This window comes from Crocodylus siamensis, chromosome 6 (genome assembly GCF_052110815.1).
Source record: "Crocodylus siamensis isolate JL-2025a chromosome 6, ASM5211081v1, whole genome shotgun sequence".
In the NCBI taxonomy this organism is placed as follows: Eukaryota; Metazoa; Chordata; order Crocodylia; family Crocodylidae; genus Crocodylus; species Crocodylus siamensis.
In genome coordinates this window covers 64,625,981-64,646,074 of record NC_143400.1, presented here as the reverse complement: position 1 = coordinate 64,646,074, position 20,094 = coordinate 64,625,981, and positions in this window count along the sequence as shown.

Below are 20,094 nucleotides of genomic sequence, written 5' to 3'. Positions count from 1 at the left end.
GCCTATTCTGTTCCTGGACACTGCTCCCAGCCCAGCCATGGCCCCATCCCATGCACTCAGCCCTGTACTTCCTGCTCATGTGTGCCCTGAGCTGTCTACATGGAGACCAACTACCTGCCCACTACCATACCATCCCTGCTTCGCCGTGTGTGGCTGGTCTCACTGTCCCTGGGCACACACTACAGTGCAGGCTGCCCTCCACACCTGGGGCAGGCAGGCCATGTTTTGCCCACCCCTGCCATACATAGAAGCATAGCATCTTGGCTAGTGCTACAGTCCAACAGAAGTAGTTTAAAAGATACAACTAAGAGAGATGCTGGCACCTCTGGAAGCTAGGGGCAGTATGCCTAGCATTTATGGAAGTACAGTCTAGGCAAAGATCTAAATTACAAGCCCAATCAAATAAAAGCATTGTCTTCATTCCATACACAGCAGAGAAAGAAGATTAAGAAAGGTGGAAAAGCAGTGTACTGCCTCAAATACAAATTTTAGTGGTGGCACTGCAGCACCGAGCGTTCAATTAATTTTTCCTTATAAATTGTAAATATTTCTCTTCCCACTGAAAAAATAGACACACAAAACGTAAGGCAACATCTGTTTTTCATTTTCAGTGGTGGCAAATGATCTCTTTTGATTTATAGATAAACAGTTAGAGCAAATGAAGAAATGTGGCCTAGGGCTTATTCTGAATGTCAGAATTTCACTTTGACCTTTATTAAATGCTATAAGTAAAAAATACAACAACTTGCATTTATGTCTATTTGAATTTAGTTTCCAGACGCACTAAAAGCACTCTACTAATCATCTACAAATCAAAGCATAAAAGCAATTAGATTATCTTTTTCTAAGCAGCCATTTGTGGTGTGAAGTGTGGCAACCACAGGTATTCACACAGCAACAGACCTGCTAGTTCAGACACAGAGAGATTAATACGATTGGGTGGGATGGGCTTCACCTCTCCCTCAAAGGTAAGCATGTGTTCTCTTTCAGGTTGGTTGATCTCCTACGGCAGGCTTTAAACTAGGTTTGTTGGGGGAAGAGGAGGATGAGGACGGAGGGAGCTATGGAACACTGAACCAAGAGACACCCACAAGAACAGCCCAGCCAAGACAGGCAACAAGCACAAAAAGTACCCAGGTAAGAGACAGGGGGCCAGATAGTGCTGGGATTAGAGTGGCAGTGCATACACCCTCAGGAGGCCTTAAATGCCTCTACACTAATGCTTGTAGTATGGGGAACAAGCAGGAGGAACTTGCCCTTCTGCTAGCTAACACAAACCCAGACATAGTGGGGCTCACGGAAATTTGGTGGGATTCAACGCATGATTGGGTGGTAAACATCAAGGGCTATAGGCTGTACAGGTGGGATAGAACGGGGAGGAAAAGTGGGGGCATGGTGCTTTACGTCAAAGAGCAATACACGCCCTCAACAAACAGCACTTGGTCAGAGGAAGGGCACATAGAAGTGCTCTGGGTCAGAAAACAAAGGGGTCGGGGGAAAGAGACTTAATGGTGGTGTCTACTACAGATCACCCAACCAGGGGGAAGAGCTGGACCAGGAATTCTTGGGTCAGTTCATGGAGGCAATTAAATCAAGGGACGTGGTCATCACGGGTGACCTAAACTATCCGGATATCTGCTGGGAGGAGCAGTCAGCCAGGTCTGACCACTCACATAGGTTCCTAGCTGAAATACAGGACTTTCACCTAACCCAGGAGGTGCACAGCCCCACCAGGGGAAATCCCTTGTTGGACCTGGTCCTGGCCACAGGCAACGACATAATGAAGGGACTGCGGATTCTTGACCATCTGGGCGATACTGACCATCGCCTACTGGAATTCACCATCCAGCACAGGGTGTCAAAGGCCTGAAACAAGGCAGCAGCCCTGGACTTCAGGAGGGACAATTTTAATGAGTTAAGGAGATTAGTCAAGGAGGCACTGAGGTCCTGAAGGGGAGGGGGAGTTGGGAGTCCAAGAAGAGTGGTCGTTCCTTAATGAGATGATCCTCCAAGCCCAAAGGGTGACAGTCCCAATGTGGATCAAAGGGGCAAGAGTGCTCAAAAGCCCCCATGGCTCACCAAATGCATTCAGAAATGTCTCAAAGCTAAAAAGGAGGCGCACACCCAATGGAAGGGAGAGGCCATCACCAAGGAGGATTATACCTCCATTGCTTGAGATCGTAGGGGGGCTTTTAGGAAGGATAAAGCGAAGACAGAACTGGAACTAGCGACCCAGATCAAAGATAACAAGAAGCCCTTTTTTAAATATATAGGGAGTAAAAAGAAGGCACTGGGTAACATGGGGCCTCTGCAGGACACGCTTGAAAATCTGGTAGTCACACCAGACAACAAAGCTAATCTCTTTAACAAATTCTTTGCCTCCATTTTTCTTAGCAGGGACTGGGACATTCCCCACCCCCCTGGGATTTCAGACAGACATAGGGGAGGCACAGCCAGGCCCAGGGTCAGTGAGGACCTAGTCAGGGAACTTCTTGTGGGACTAGACATGTTCAAATCAGCAGGTCCAGATGATCTCCACCCCAGGGTGCTGAGGGAATTGGCAGAGGTCGTTGCGGGTCCCCTGGCACAGCTTTATGAGCACTTGTGGTGCTCTGGTGAGGTGCCAGAGGACTGGAAAAGGGCCAATGTGGTCCCCATTTTCAAAAAAGGGAGGAAGGAGGACCCAGGAAACTATAGGCCAATTAGTCTTACCTCGGTCCTGGGAAAGCTCTTTGAGAAAATTATCCAGGAGCACATCTGCAAGGGACCAGCAGGGGAGATTATGCTTAGGGGCAATCAGTATGGGCTCATTAGAGACAGATCCTGTCAGACCAACCTGGTGGCCTTTAATGACCAGGTCACAAAATCACTGGATGCAGCTGTCGTGGTGGACGTAGTCTTTCTGGACTTTAGGAAGGCCTTTGACACTATCTCTCACCTCATTCTCATTAAAAAATTAGGCAACTGTGGTGTTGATGCCTACACAGTCAGATGGATTGCAAACTGCCTGGAGGGCTGTACACCAGATAGTGGTGGTGGACAGGTCATTTTCGACTTGGAGGGATGTGGGCAGTGGGGTTCCCCAAGGCTCGGTCCTTGGACCCGCACTGTTCAACGTCTTCATCAGCGACTTGGATGAGGGGGTGAAAAGCACCTTGTTCAAATTCACAGATGACACTAAGATGTGGGGAGAAGTAGGCACACTAGAAGAGAGGGACAAGCTACAGTTGTCTAGATCTCAACAGGTTACAGAGGTAGGCGGATGAGAATAGGATGGGTTTCAATATAGACAAGTGCAAGGTATTGCACCTGGGGAGGAAGAACCAGCAGCATACCTACAGGCTGTGGAACTCCCTTCTCGTCAGCACAGAGGCAGAGAAGGATCTTGTAGTCACTATTGATTCCAAGATGAACATGGGCCACCACCAATGTGAGGATGCAGTCAGGAAGGCTAACCGCACCTTCTCATGCATCCACAGATGCATCACAAACAGGTCCAAGGAGGTGATCCTTCCCTTCTATGCAACATTGGTCAGGCCACAGTAGGAGTACTGTGTCCAGTTCTGGGCGCTGCACTTCAGGAAGGATGTGGCCAGCATTGAGAGGGTCCAGAGGAGAGCTACTCGCATGATGGGGGCAGCAGGGCAGGCCCTATGGCAGAAAGCCACCTTGGTTTCTCCCCAAAATCTCTGCCCTGTGACAATGTGATTAAGATGGGCCCAGCACAGGAGTCACACCTCAGCCTATCTCTTTAGGTAACTTGAGCTGGCTGCATTCCTGAGGGAGGGGGGAAACCTGCTCCCTCTGCCTATGTGACTGGCATCGGCTACCTGGGTGAGGGGTTTCTACCTGCTGGGATGGAGTCTGCTTGGCAACTAGTAATGTATTTCAAATTGGTTGGCTGACAGCCAACAGGTGCTGGCCTCCACTGGACCAGGTGAATGAGGTGATGGGCTACATAAGTTAGGACTGCCCAGGAGGAGGGGGTAGCAGCCATGCGGGGGACACAGAGGAGCTTTACCATCTGAAACTGGCTCTCTCCCCCAAACTCATGAGCTAGAAATGGCCTGCCTCCAAAGGGAAACTTCACCAGCCTTTGGAAGATGCTTGTGAGTAAGCTACTTGAGATCTGATTAGATATCTAGCTGGCAGTAACTCAGATGCGTGATCAAAAGGCTACCTCAGCCAGACTGTTTGCTCTTTAGGATTTCTAGGATATTGCTCAATCTTGTACCCTATTTTTACCCTGCCCCTGTAATCACTGAAGTTCTCCTTTGTGACCGGTGTGGGAGACTTATTGAGGGGTGGGTCTAAATTATGCCTAAGAGACCACTTAGGTCTGCGGACTAAGGGAGACTTTACTTTTTGCCCCCGGACTTGGGGAAGTGCCCCAAGTGCCTGTACTGGGTCGACCATAGGACTTTAGGCCTGTGTTTCCCCGAGGACACAGGGCTGAGAGTGAGTCCATTCTTGGGGTGGTGGCAGCTACGTTACCCCCAGGCTAGCGAGTGTGGTCCAGGAAGGGGGTCGGCCAGACGTAAGGTGCCCCTAGGGAGGCATTCGGAGCCTGGAAGGTGGGTGGGCGCAGGGAGGTGGGCGGCTCAACACAGGAGCACCTCCTACTGGCCCGCCACAGGCCCTACGAGGAGAGGCTATGGGATCTGAACCTGTTCAGCCTTCACAAGAGAAAGCTGAGAGGGGATCTGGTGGCCATCTATAAATTAGCCAAGGGGGAACAACAGGCAATGGGCGAGTCCCTGTTTCCCCAAGCACTACTGGGAGTAACAAGGAATAACAGCCATAAGTTGACTGAGAGTAGATTCAGGCTAGACATCAGGAAGCACTACTTCACAGTCAGGGTGGCTAGGATCTGGAATCAACTTCCAAGGGAAGTGGTGCTCACTCCTACCCTGGGTGTCTTCAAAAGGAGGCTAGACATTCACCTTGCTGGGGTCATTTGACCCCAGGATTCTTTCCTGCCCATGGCAGGTTGGACTTGATGATCTGCTCAGGTCCCTTCCAACCCTATCAACTATGAAGCTATGAAACTATGAAATCGAAAATGAGGTCATAAATGGGAAAAGTACACCTACCTATGCCAAAATTCAGTCATAACAGTTAAATATCTGTTCCTTTACAAATAGTTCTGTTAGATCTGTAATGGCAAATAGTACAGGGTCTCTGTTTTGTGTCTTATCCAGAAATATTTTTGGGAGTGAAGTAGCACTTAAGATCATGTTGAACATTATTTTAGGAGGACAACAGGAGGACTTATTGAACTGGGGCATTATTTCCTCTTGCAATGTTAAGTTATTTCTTGAAAATAGCTGGCCAGATTTTGACCAGGACCAAGAACATTGCCAAGAGCTTTGGCAAAGTTAGACATAATACTGGCACAATGTAGTGCATCACTGCAAACAAATCAACAATTATGACTAAAATATTATGCAGCTTCTAGTTTTAACATATGAATTCTACTGGGTCCAATGAGTGGCAACGTATGTCACTACAGCTGCCCCAGCCTACCTGCTGATCACTTCCTCATGGATCAAAAACTACAGCAAGCAAGGGCCAGATAAAGGACGCAGCTTGCAAAGAAATTAAAGATCTCCATCTGTAGGGCTAAAAGAGCTGGGGTCTCCGTTTCTATTGATTATGGTTTAATGAATAAATAAACCATAAAAGCAACCATTTTATGCATCATATTTCCAAAAAAAATACAGCATTCCTAAAGAATACAACCAAGAATACAACATTCTGGCAAAATGTATGCTAAATTTGTATTTGATCCTCTAGGGCTATAATAAAAGAATGGTGCAAATTTAGATTGCTTCTGCCAGTAGCTGAGGTATCCTATAACTCCAGGATTTGACACTAATGGAATGAGCAGAATTCAGTCCATTTGGTATACTTGCATGAGACAAATATCAAATCTCAGAAAACACAGGGTGTTCATGCAACATTATGAAAAACACTTAAAACATTCAGGTTGGGCCTTAGAAAAGGTAGTTACAATAGCATGACTATGAGTCACCAGAGGTTCTTTTAGCTATAACTGTAAATGTGACCATTAACCAACTGCAACCACAACCCAGAGCTAGTTTTTAAACTACAAAATTGAGGCTCTGGCATGTACAGAATATTTTAATGTTATCACTGCAGGTAATTCCTGATTCACAGCTACTACACACATGCAAGATAGATGTAGAGTGATGAATACTAGTTGTCCCTATTATGCAAAATTGCATATACTTAACCAGTATTTGAAAAAGAAAAAAAAATATAAGTGAACAGAAAAATACTGAAACAAAAAGTCCCCAACAAAGTAGCAGGGGTGTCCTGGCTATTCTAGAGAATAGGCCGGATGGGTAAGTGCAACTTATATCCTCCAAAATAAAAGCAACTTTGACTCGTAATGGAAAAATTGACTATTGAATTAAAATGATATAAACTGCAAATGTATCCTGAGCTCTGGAGGGACCTAGAAGTCTGTCACTGCAGAATTCACTGTAGGACTGAGCCTTAGGGCATGTCTGCACTAGAAACTTGCTGTAGGTTTTGATTATATGTATCAAATGATCTTCAGCAGGTGTTGGGTGACCAGTGTATGTATACATGTTGCATTATTATACTATGATCAAGGTCTTTTTGCTTCTTATCTATTGTGGCAACAAAGACTGATGTTTCCAAATAAGCATCTGCTTTCCAGTCAGATGCCCCATGATGCACTGTTACAATATAAGCATTCTAGGATTTGCATTGTGGGATGCCTACAGGAAATCAATGGAATCCTGGGGTTGGGTGTTAAATTAAATTATTTCCAAGGTTCCCTGGTTCCTCCCATCAATTTCTTCATTATTTAAGCCAGTGTGAATTTCAGTGCTGTCAGGAACATGGTGCTGTGATCCTTAGAATAATGACTGTGAGTTACTGTAATCAGATCTATAGTTACGCAATGACTTCAGTGCTGAAGTGATAAGGGAACATGAAGAGGAGAGGGAGGAAACTGAAATGAGCAGACACTTTTCCTACATCTTTTCCTGTAGCATTTCATTTAGTGATTAGTTCAAAGCCATTTTTGGGCTTGGCCTTCTGGCACTGCTTGATGGGACAATATAGTGCAGGACTCGTAAAATAATTGACAGTTAAGCAGGCCACCACACTGGGAACATCTTCTGGGTGATAGCTGCCCAGACAGCCAGGCAGGGGGGCACACATGGCAGTAGTGTCGCACAAAGGCCAACCTTGCACCCACAGCACACTGGCAGCCAGCCCAGAGGGGAAGATGCCTCATCTGGGCCTGGCCTGGCAGGTGCACAGCAGGTCACAGCCAGGCAACAGTCCCCACTGCCAGGCTGCTGCAGTAGGTAAAGGGTGCAGGGAACTCTCAGGGCTGCTTCAGCAGTCCAGCTGGCACAAGGGGTAGTGTCCCCACGTACCAACTGGCTGGGCCAGTAGCCCTGAGCTACTTGCCAGGGTAACTTTTTGTACAGATGGAGCCAGGACAGGGTAGCTTTTTATACTGCTGGGGACAGCACAGGTGCTGGCCCTGGGCTCTAGTTCCCCCTGGTTGCAGATCCAGGAGGAGCCAGGCAGGGTTATTTTGCCCCAAGTGGCACAATTTGCCCCACATCAAAGTGCATGTCTGGGCACGTGTGCTGAGGCAAAAAAGCCCTAGCTCAAATTTGCACTGGTTGTATTTGAGCTGCTGCAAGCACACATGCCTTCATGTGTGGACTTGCCCAATCTTTCCAAAGGGTGATTTGCCTTTCCCACCAGATCTCCCTTTCCCACCAGATCTCTCTGTGAAGTTCTACCCACTTCCCTCTCTCCTCTTTAGCAAGCTTATAAAAGACTGATTGTCTCTTCTGTATCTTTTTATCCCTCTGTTGGGATGTACACAATGGAACATCTCTTGAGTAAGTTCTATGCTACTGAACAGGCATTCAATTACTTATCTCTCAAATGCCCATGCTCATTGTAATGTGTCAGATGGTATGAGAAAAGATAAAGTAAAAAAGATAGCTAGCTATTCTGCAGATGGTACAGTGCCAAAAGAGTGACAAAATGTTACTCCCCTTCCCACCATATTGGAATTTTATTCCCATAGGCTCTTCCAGTCTTTGGTGAGATTGGAGATGGTAATACCTTTTCACAACCTTCCTCATTTGTGTAGATCCTCTGGTCTATGGTGTGAAGAGGGTAATTATTTACTGGAAAATATCCTGGATTTTTGTTTGCCCAGATGGAGCTAATACAGAAAAGGAAAGGAACCATAAGCTTCCAGGGCATTGTGACAGAGATGCTTTGCCTCAAACTCCATACCAAACTAACGTACCATCCCTGGCTTTAGTTCTTTTGTTAAACACCAAAGAATCAACATACCGTGCAGGGTAAAATATATAAAATTCTTCAGTAAGTCAGGGTAGATGAAGTCTTTAAATGTTTAAATTATTTTTTTCATAGCAAAACATGGTCATTTACTCCCTAATGCCTGGTACTTGCATAAAATCTGAGGACATTAATGAAACTGTGGGCCATGGCAGGGCACTGTTTGTGCCTGCCACTTTAAGGGGCTAGAAGGCCACAGCTGGCAGGTGGCTGATTAGGGTAGCCATTTTAGATTTAGGGCTGCCCATATAAATAGGGCATTTTGCTGCTGGGAGGCCAGGCAACAATATTGCCTGGCTATAGGTATCATCTGGAGGTAAGGGAGGAGCTGTAGGGGGTGGTCAGGAGGCTCCTGGTCCTGGGCATGACCTAAAACTGCACCCTGCTGGGAGTGGGGGACCTGGTGGGGTTCTCAGTGGCCTGGGAGCCCCCAGGAAATGCAAGGCCAGTTACCACCCTGGTGGAAGGCGGGTTGGGGTGCCTTGACCCCTAGCCTCCACAACTGGGTGGGTTACCCTTTGTAGGATCTGGAAGGTGGACCCCCAGAGAGAGAGAGTGGGGCCATAGACATCCCCTGACTGGTCAATGCTGGGGCCAGGACCAGAAGAGTCAAAGAGCCAGGGGCCCACTGTGAGGAACGCCCAAGGGCTGAGGGCCTGGGGTTCTGACTGGCCTGGAGGTGGGCCAGGGCTAGTAGCCAAAGATCCTGGGGGGACCATACCCATAAAGGGGAAGCAGTTCAGTGAGCGATGCTGCCCAGGATGAATGCAAAATAGGCTGCCTGAGGAGAGGAATCCAAGCGGGGTTCAAGTAGTAGGATTCTGGGGCCCAGTGTGGGGCTGGTGATATTGATAACTTCTGGATGCTATCTGTAACACAGAGCCAGAAAGGTCCTCTTATTTGAGGAGGAAAGAGTAGTAGGAGGCACTACTTACAAAGAAAATAGCCAGGGGTAAAACATAGGCTAAGAGTGCATACTGCAAAGCTGGTTACCTTGCAATAGTCTAGTGCAGTTGAGTCTAGCAGGGAAGACAAGACATTCGTTAAGCAGTAGCAATAAGCGACCATATGGTGAAGCAGCAAGCCTAATCAGCAGGGATCTTGGCTTTCCATTTCCCACAAAAGGAAATAAAAGCAGATTTTTCCCTTTTACCCAAGAAAAACGTGGATTCTTCATTTTAACAGAGAAAAACAGATTTTGCTCTTTTGCAAAGAGCTCTGCAAGGGGCTGGGAGGGAGCGGGAGGAGGGCAGTGAGGCAGGGGGTGCCATATGCATGTACAAGCACAGGGTCTCTAGACAGTCTGGAGAGCAGCTCCCACGGTAGGTATGTATGGCCAGGGGGTGGGGGGTGGGGTGGAATTAAGGCCCCCATAGGGAGAAAGGGAGTTGAGGGAGGGAGGCAGTGTCTGGGGCTTGGGGCCAAGGCTGCAATGTGCAGCCACAGGGCCCTGGTGGGGAGTGCGGAGTGGGAGGGAGCCTCATGAAGCTTGTCTGGGGGACAGGAAGGGGTTGGACTGGCTTCCTACTGCTGCATGTGTACCTGGAGGTATGTGTGGGGGGAGTAAGTGCCCCTTAGATCTGTATATGGGGCAGGTCTGGACTGCCTGCTGCGGGCTTGGGTTCCTTGTCCTGCTGCCCTCCCCTGAGGGCTCTGTAGTCTGGTGAGCAGGACCTAGCATGATGGGGTTGGGCAAAGAAGCTTGTTGTGACCACTGTGAACTCTGCACTGCCCTGGTGTTGGGCCCCCTGCCTGCTTCAGAGCAGCGAGAGGCATAACCCCATGCCACTACCCCTGCTACTTTGGGGTGGGCAGGGGGCACATTGCCAGGGCAGCACAGGGCTCGCAGTGGTAGCAATGAGCTTCCCCACCTGGTCCCGCCCACTGGGCTGCAGAGGCCTTGGGAGAATGCAGGGTCCAGCTCTCTGTCCTGCTGCAAAGGGCAGCCTGCACCCACCTCATTCACAGATCTGGGGGAGACGTGCTGCCCCCCCCTTCTGTCTCTTGAGGCTGCAGCTGCCACCTCCCGTGGGCAGCAGCCAGTGCTCGGGCACTGCTGCAGGGGGACCGGGGGCTGCAGACCCTGGTCTCTGGCCCCATAGCCCTAGCAGCTGGGGGCCCCCCCTCCAGCGAGGCCTGGACCTGCATCCTAGTGATCTAAGGGGGCAGGGGGAGCTCTGATTTGATTTTTTTTTTTCCCCATGATAAAAACCCAAAATCAAATACCAAAATTTACAAGTATTTAGAATTTATTTTACAATAGTGATTGAGGCACTGGTAGGCCTCTAAATTGCTTTAAAACTGTAAATATATCAATAAAGCTTTGTTCAGTTGATTTTTGTGCACACACATCATTTCATTTTAATTGTGGATTTGGGGGGGTTTAAATCAGAGAACTTGCAAGTTTTTTTTTTTTTTTAAATCCGGGGAAAACCAGGATCCCTGCTAATCAGAAAGCACCTGTTGATAGCTGGGGAGGTTACCTGAACCAGGGCAAGCTGAAGCAGTTAGTTGGTCCCTGCAGGCTGGAGGGGAAAGAGCTCCTAAGAAGAAAGGTTGTAGAGGACTGCCTGGATGTCTCCTGAGCTGACAGGGGCCCTACAGATAAGGCTTGGATGTCTTGCAGGGAAATATAACACAAACTGCCTCACTTTGGTTATAACTGGAGGACTTACGATTGTTTATAATTTAGACCCCTAGTTTGCGTGGGGCAAGAAAGGGATGAGAGAATGTTCCACAATGTCAGGGAGGCACATGAGGCTCTAGCTTGCCAGACCAGGCTGTGAGCTTCAGAGTAGCCCAGGAAGGGCAGAGAGAGGGCTAGAGAGCCCACAGGTCACAGAGGGGCAGCAACAGGGTCCAGGGGCCCAAAGCCCAACAAGGACAGAAGTGGGGCTGGACGCAGGAGGATGTGGGGCTACTGGGCCCCAACAAAAGCTGGCAGGGAGGGGAGTGGGGAGCATGGCAGCTGCATCCCACTGCTGCTGCTGTGCCCTGACAACAGCTCCAAAGTGGGGGGGGGAGGGGGTAAGGAGAGGAGAAGTAGGCCCGGCCCTGAAGTGGCGGCGGGAGGGTGGGAGGAGCCGGCCTGTTTGCCCCCTTCCTTGACTGGACAAGAAGTAGGGGGAGGGGCTGGCTGCAAGACTCTGTCCCTGCCCACCATGATGGCGGGGAGTGCACCGCTGCCAGGCCCCAACAAAAGCCAGCAGGGAGGGAGAGGGAGTGGGGGTTGGGGGCACAGTGACAGCGCCCTGCTGCTGCTACTGGGCCCTGCCAACAGCTGGGAGGGAGGAGAGGCAGGTGGATGCAGGCTGGGTAGACCTGGAGCACAGGGGTGGGGGAGAATGGATCAGGACCCAAAGCTGGGGCTAGACACGGGCCTCTGTCCCCCTCCCCTCCACATCATTCTTGATGGGCATTTGGCTAGTTTTTTAACAACAAGGCATGACAGGAAAGAACTAAAGGAAACGTATCTGAGAGAAGAACTATATGGTCAGGAGGGGGCATCATCATTGCTGCCTCTGGAGACTCGTCCTGCTACTAGACTAGAGAAGAGAGAAGGCACTGGAAGAATTTGTCGGCTGCTATAATCCAGCGTAATGTCAGTGTTACTGTCTCGTATAGTGCTGCCATTTTGGCTGGGGATGAAATGGGGACCTGATATAGGGGGATAACAAGGTTGAAGGAGATACAGCACTAAACACCATACTAGAGGGTATTGTGTAGGAGAAACCTAAAGTTGTAGTTGAAGGACTTGGATGGATATCAAAGGGGAGAGGGAATAAGCAGTTTGTATAGTTTCCATCGTGGTTGCTATTTTGAGCAATGGGTGGGTGTGAGTTAGAGCCCAAGATGAGGAGGAAAAAGAGTAGACTAACAAGGTGGTGCCTTGATAGTCCCTAGAACTTCCCTGTAATGGTACAGTGCATTATTTAACACTCTATATTATAGTTACTGTAAGTGATTCCCTCTAGACTTTGGGTCTTTGTAGGTGGTCTTCTGACTGATCTGAAGGGCTTCTGGGTCTCAAGCACTGTCTGACTCTTGGTCCACTGCATTAATAAGATCTTGGATGAAACTCGTTTTGGTCGTGCCTGACCCTCTACAGAGGTGTTGTCCAGTAGTCTCTACAGCTGAGATGTTTGTGTAGAGGCATCTGTTACAAATACACTCTGTCCTTTGCACTCTTATGTCCCAACTAGAACTCCTTCCTGCCTTACTGTGGTTCTGACTGTATCTCCACACCTTCACTCAGTTGGAGAATTGCTGGCATTTCTGTGCATAGCAGAGACCAGAATTTAGATAGACCTGTACATATACATACTCCTTGCCCCAGACATAACAAAGTCCTTGACCTTACCCTGAAGTATGCTGGACTATGCTGAAGTACAAGGCTTAATTGCTCTAGGAGGAGTGCAACATAGCTGGAATAACAAAGAAAGCACCCAGAGTGACAAGCTTTAAACAGAAAAGTGACATCTGGAGCAGTAAAGAAAAGTATACCAGTAGGGAGATTTGACCAATAGTATAACGGCTGTTTTATGACAGCAATGCTCAGTAAAACCATTTAAACAAGGTATTATTAAACCTACTGTCTAACACTAGGTATGGGTGCAAGTCCCTTTAACATGACATAACACAAAATGAGCTTACAATAAACTTCAAGCATAAATCATTAAACTTTATAAGAAAACAGATTTAGAATTAAAGCCAGACAGGAAAGTTGGGCAGGCAACACCCTGTCATTTCATGATACTTCAGAGTACAGCTTAGCTGGAGATCCTGTCATGTACAATGACATGCATGTGCTATTAATTGAGATTCCATAACCTTATTAAACAGGAAATCTGGTTTATTTAAACTTGTGAAGCCTGCACAAGTTTCACTCCTGCCGTGTCTTCACAGAGTACACCAACCTCTGCTAATGCTGCAACTATACCCTGCTCCTTTGATCTCTTCACCAGAACCTGAATTGTAAAATGGAAAGAATGCAGGCAAAGTTTAACCCTGGTATTCCCTTATGAGTGCTATATGTTGATCTTGATTGGTATCTTTAGTATTGTTCTTTGTTATGATTGCCTCCAATCATTTAGGACAATGCCAGGAATCCTGTATAGAAATACAGTTATTTTTGCCAAGTTACTTCTGCTTAGACCCTGAGGAAGGTCTTGACATATTCAAATCCTTTCTATTTCTGTAAACACAAAGAAAACAAGGGCCTGGGGTAGCAGGTCTTGGAGAGAATATTTTAAGAACACTTAAGCCTGGGAGAAAGTTCAGTTTTATGATTAAGATTTGTTGCTGCTGCTATTTAAGTTGGCAATAAAGGAAAACATTACAAAGCCATCGTATTTGGATTTTAGCCAGTCAAAACTGTGTAAAATCCACTGGATTATAATAGGGTTGTAATAGCAGTCAGTAAGGGCATTGTTAGATATTCTCTCACCCTGGAACTATCAATGGTAACATTCTTCATACTCTACAGGGCTCAAACAATTATGCTGAATGTAATGTTAAGTATTACCAGAATCCAAAAGTCTGATTTTTATCACTTGCTGCAAATGACACAGATAATGCATATTACCTTTTGGAGTTTCCAGTGCTTATGAAACTTTTGATTTTGCTGTTGATACACATATGCTAGAAGGAGAGAGGATGAATGTTGAATATATATTTTATTACAATTACGGAGACACATCTTGAGGCATCCATTTCTCATCAGATTATATTTATGATGAGCAAAAGAAAGTGGAAAGACTAGAGAACAGGTGATTATCACATTCTGTTATGCAGTTTATTCCCCAATTATACAAACATTTCTGAAGTTCAAGAAGGGAAGCTGCTGAATGAGAGATGAATTGTAAAACAGAATCAGTGTCTTAAAAGATGTAAAGTGCTTTAACTGAAGAGCCATATACAGCTGTCACGGAGCTAGGTTTAAGAGTGGCAGTGATGCCCCTGGTAGCTCCGCAACCATGCAAGCTCTGCCCCAAAGGCACCCTCTTCTCTCACCTGCCACACCTTGTTGGTAAAATAAACTAGAAGGCTGTCCAGGGGTCTTCACTTGGACCCAGTCTGCTGAACCCCAATCAAGCTCACAGGTTTTTGGGCCCTTTGCCAAACCTCTCTTTAGTACCTTTATAGTGTGCAGGGCACCTCAGGCTTTATGGGCCAATTGCCTGACTCCAAACCTCTTTACTACTCCCCAAGCATCATGGGTGTTACACAGTTATACCTTCTGTTGGGGCATCAGCCTACTCGGCCTCCACCCTTTTAATGTAGCTAGGCCTCTTAGCCTAGATCCACTGTGTTGGGCTCAGCTTTGATGCACTAGCTCTGTCTCCTCTTGTCACCAGACCCCTGGCCCTTGGTCTTTCCAGCCCTCCAAAGCTCTCACCCCTCTGGCACTGGGGCTGTACACAATTGTGTGCCCCCCTCTAGGCACTAATGAGGCCTCCTCCTCCCTTATTAGCCTCAACCCAGTCCAAACAATAACAAAGACCTAAGCCCCTGGACTATAACATAACACTAACAATAAAGACAGCACTCTGCCCCTTCAAGAGGGCAAACTCCCACCCTTAGAATAGCATAACATACCCCTTAGCCCTAGGTACCTTATGAGCTCATAGGGCAGGGGTGGGCAATTCTTTTGGGCGGAGAGCCACGTACTGAGTTTTGACAAGCCATCGAGGGCCACATGATAGCCAGAGAGAGGCAGATAAACATTAATTTTCTAAATTTTTTAGGGGCCCCACGGACCAGATAGAATGGCCTAGCAGGCCGCATCCGGCCCCCAGGCTGCATTTTGCCCACCCCGTCCTAGAGTCTTACTATAGTAGTTTCATAGTTGGTAGGGTCGGAAGGGACTGAGCAGATCATCAAGTCTGACCCTTTGCCTTGGGAGGAAAAAGTACTGGGGTCAAATGACCCCAGCAAGGTGTTCATCCAGCCTCCTCTTCAAGACCCCCAGGGTAGGAGCCAGCACCACTTCTCTTGGAAGTTGGTTCCAGATCCTAGCCGCCCTGACTGTGAAGTAGCGTCTCCTGATATCTAGCCTAAATCTACCCTCTGCCAGCTTGTGACCGTTATTCCTAGTTACTCCTGGTAGCGCTTGGGGAAACAGGGACTCCCCCAGTGCCTGCTGGGCCCCCCTGACTAGTTTGTAAATGGTTACCAGATCCCCTCTCAGCCTTCTCTTGTGGAGGCTGAACAGGTTCAGGTCCCTTAGCCTCTCCTTGTAGGGCCTGCCCTGCTGCCCCATATCATGCAAGTGGCCCTCCTCTGGACCCTCTCCATGTTGTCCACATCCCTCTTGAAGTGTGGCGCCCAGAACTGGATGCCGTACTCCAACTGCGGCCTGACCAGTGTCACATAGAGGGGGAGGATCACCTCCTTGGACCTGCTTGAGATGCATCTGTGGATGCATGACAAGGTACAGTTGGCCTTCCTGACTGCTTCCCCACACCATCAGCCCATGTTCGTTTTGGCATCAATAATGACTCCAAGCTCCTTTTCTGCCTCTGGACTGACAAGAAGGGAGTTCCCCAGCCTGTAGGTATGCTGCTGGTTCTTCCTCCCCAGGTGCAGCACCTTGCACTTGTCAGTGTTGAAACCCATCCTGTTCTCATCCGCCCACTCCTGTAACCTGTTTAGGTCTGCTTGCAGCCTATTCCTTCCTTCTAGTGTGCCCACATCTTAAGTGTCCCCATGGCTTAGTGTCGTCTGCAAATTTGAACAGGGTGCTTTTTACACCCTCATCCAAGTCACCGATGAAGATGTTGAACAGTGCAGGCCTGAGGACCGAGCCCTGCGGAACCCCACTGCCCACATCCCTCCAGGTCAAAATGACCTGTCCATCACCACTCTCTGGGTGCAGCCCTCCAGCCAACTAGTGACCCCTTTGACTGTGTAGGTGTCGACACCACAGTCCTCTAGTTTTTTAAAGAGAATGGGGTGAGAGACAGTGTGGAAAGGCTTCCTGAAGTCCAGAAAGACTATGTCCACTGCTATACCTGCGTCCAAGGATTTTGTGGCCTAGTCACAGAAGGCCACCAGGTTAGTCTGACAGGACCTGCCTCTGATGAAACCGTGCTGGTTCAGAGATGGCAAAGCAGGCAGCCAGCTGCATCAAACAGCTATCTTGTGCAGGCACTTTCTCCTTGCAGTTGCAAAAGAGTGACCCCAGCCAGTCCTGGCTCTGAGCTTATATGCCTCTGGGCTCTGATCCTCTTCTGGTCAGCTGACCACCTGCAGGTGCTGGCTAATTACCTTGTTAGTCTCTTAAGCAACCTGCTGCTGTGGCTCCTTCTGCCATTAAAGGCGCAGGCACACCTTGGTGTCCTGTGACAATAACATAATTGTATCCACCAACATTTATTGTAGATGCTGATAAATTTATCATAGCTGATTTATGGCCCAATTAAATCAGTGGTAAATATCACAGTGGTTTCAAGCCAACAAGTGCAAAATGATGACATAGCTTAAAGGAGGGCTGTCCAACTAGTAGGTTACGTGATGCCTCCAAGGGGCTACCTGTGGTCCCCCAGCTCCTTGTCTGGGTGTTGCTCCCCTAACCACTCCAGCTACTGTTGTTACCACCAGAGTCTCTGGGCTCCTCCCTCCTCCAGCTTCCATTTCTTGCCCTCAGCCCTGGGGTTATGCAGGGAGATGCAGCTGAGGGAACCTGTGGCCAGAAGGCTCAGGGTAGGATTCTGTGGGATAAGGGAGGGGACATTGTGTGCGGGGAGGGGGAGAGGTGCCAGCTACACAGTGGGAGGGCCATGGGGCACAGTATCCAGGAGTGCTGGCATGGTGCAGTGGAGGGATCCCTGCCATGCAATGCAGCCAAGGGATTCACAGAAGTTTAGGGCTGGAAGGGACTTTGTGAGATCATCAGGTCCAGATGATTGCAACCTGTGTAGCCCTGGCTTAAAAATGGTGCATCATTGCCTATATATGGGCTTTAGAATATTTTCATATGTATTTTGTAACACTAACTACTCGGAACTTTATCATTATAAACCTAAGAAATCTACCCCGATTCTACATAGGATCCAAAACCAAGAATGAAGACTTTACTACTGAACAGAACACATTAAATGTGAAAGTAATTTGGTTAAAGCTTTATCACATCCTCTGTTCTCAGAACCTGCCTTGTACTACACAGAAGACTTGCTATAAAAGGTACTTTCATTGTGCGCTGCAGATACTGCTACATTTTAAAAATAGTATGCAAAAGACTCAGTGGCTTGAAAATAGCTTAGGCCAGTTTCTCACCTTCACTCCCCACTTGTGGCCAAAAAAGAGGAGTCTGCAATTCCCTGATACTGAGGCCAGTCCTATAACCTCAAGAACCTGCCATTTGGGGAACACTAAAGAGCTGAGGTGGTCTAGCCACACTCCTCATCTCAGCACCCTCCCATTCTGGGATCCAAAAGGGCAACTGACACTTTCAGTTCTCTGCAGGTAGGTCACCTTTCCACTACGGAAACACCCAGATTCTCTGCACTGCCATAGCAGCAAAAAGACACCAGACTACAACCCAGAATCTGACCCTTGTTTTCAATTTGTGATTTTTACTCAATGGCCACTGTTGTATTTTGTCAATATTGCCTGCCCCTGAGAAAATTAAGCAATTAAAATATTCCTGTATATGCATTCTTCCTGCTAAATTCCCTGGGGAAATCCTGCTCTTGTGTTCTATTTTCCTTTCTTTATCTGTGTCTTCTTTTCCCCAGAGTCAGATATCTCCTTCTTCCTCTTCATTACATATTTATCTGGAAAGCAATGAAAAGCATATGAACAAAGGAACTGCCAAACTAAGTCAATCCAGTCCAAGGTACACGGTTCTATATGAACTCAGTGTTAGGGTCATGCAGAATAATCTGTCCCTGACATTGTATCTCATCCTGGTCTCTAATAGTTATACTGAAGCAAGAGATTCATAGCTTCATAGATATTAGGGGCTGGACCAGACCTCTTGAGATCATCAGGTCCAGCCCCCCCGTGCTTGTGCAGAAAAGACTGCTGGGGTCAGATGAACCCAGCAAGGTGTGTGGCCATGAGTTTTTTGGAGATATCCAAAGTAGGTGATTGTACCGCTTCTCAGGGGTCTATTTTAGACCCTGGACACTTGAGCTGTAAAGAAGTTTTTCCTTATGTCTAATCTGAAGCGGTCGTCTAGCAATTTTTGACTGTTAGTCCAAATCTTGCCCTGGGGAGTCTGGGTGAACAGACATTCTCCCAGTCCCTCACGTGAGCCCTTTATATATTGATAGGCTGCCACCAAGGCCCCTCTGAGACTTCCCTTCTCCAGGCTGAACAGACCCATGTCTCTCAGCCTCTCATCATATGGACTACTCTTTGTACCTCTAACCATATGGGTAGCCCTCCTTTGGCCTCTCTCAAGCTTTTCCACATCCTTCCTGAAGTGTTATGCCCAGAATTGGCCACAGTAGTCCAGTTGTGGCCTCACCAATGCTGAGTAAAGAGGGAGGATGACATCCTTAGTTTTGTTTGAGATACCTGTAGCTAGGCTTGAGGCTGGCAGGCCTGGCTGGGGCCTGCAGCAGCCTGGTCAGCCTGCAGGGCTGGAGAGTGCGGGCCTGGCAGGCATGCAGCACAGCAGGCTGTGGCACTAGGATGCAGGCAGGATAAGACAGCTGGCCTGTGACCTGCCAGAAAGACCCCAGGGCCTGGATTGGCCTTAGGCTCCCTGCTGCTTTTCCCCAGGGCTCAAAATGCCTGGAGGCTTTTAAAGCTTGAGGCAGGGGCTACCACAAAGGCTGCCCAGCTCTGGGGCAAGAGAGGCTCTTGGCCCAGGGCCCTGGGGTGAGCCTCAGGCTGGCCCTCTAACAGCAGGTCTGATCCAGGAGCAAACTTGCTCCCGGGTCATGTGTACACATGCATAAATATGCAGTAACTAATTGCATGTAAATTTGCTATCTGCATTTGCAGATAGCAAATTTACTCGCAATTAAGCATTTTTACTGTGCAAGTATGCCTGCACACTTGCAGATGCACGCACTTGCTGCACAGTAAACTATACTACTGTGCAGTTAAGCTTCTTGTGTAGATGTGCCCAGTGATCTCTTAGATGTGGACCTAAGCCAGTGGAATGAACTATCTCAGAAACTGAAAACCATCACACGTCTCATCCCTTTCTGCTCTTAGTGCCAACTGCTAAGCATATTTCTTTGACCTTAAATAAGCATATCAAAGTACTCCTTATTAAAAACAAAATCCAGAACAAACCCTTCAATTGCATACACGTCTACCTGGAGAGGAGGAGAGGGAACAAGTACGTAACACATGTTCGTGCCATCTACTTTTTAAAGTTTGCTTTAAGGTGGGGTGGAAATTTAAAGCACCTCACTATTTATTCTGGAATATGAGTGCCTTGTTCATGTTCAGTTCAACCAACTTTCTAGTGCCTGCTGCTACTCATGCTGACAAGTACGGACTCATTGTTTCCTTGTCCTCTGGGTCTGGCCAGCTCCATCTCTTGTTCCTTGTTTGACATTTGGGCCACAGGCACACAGGGACTGTGTTTGTCTAACACCTTGCACACCTCTTTCTGCTCCACAGAGTCCCAGGGCATTGCATGAAGACAAATACAATAAGAAAAAGGAGTGGGCTGTTGGGAAGAGCATTCTGGAAGAGCTCCACGTGGAGACGATGGCTTAAGATGCTGGTGGAAGGTGC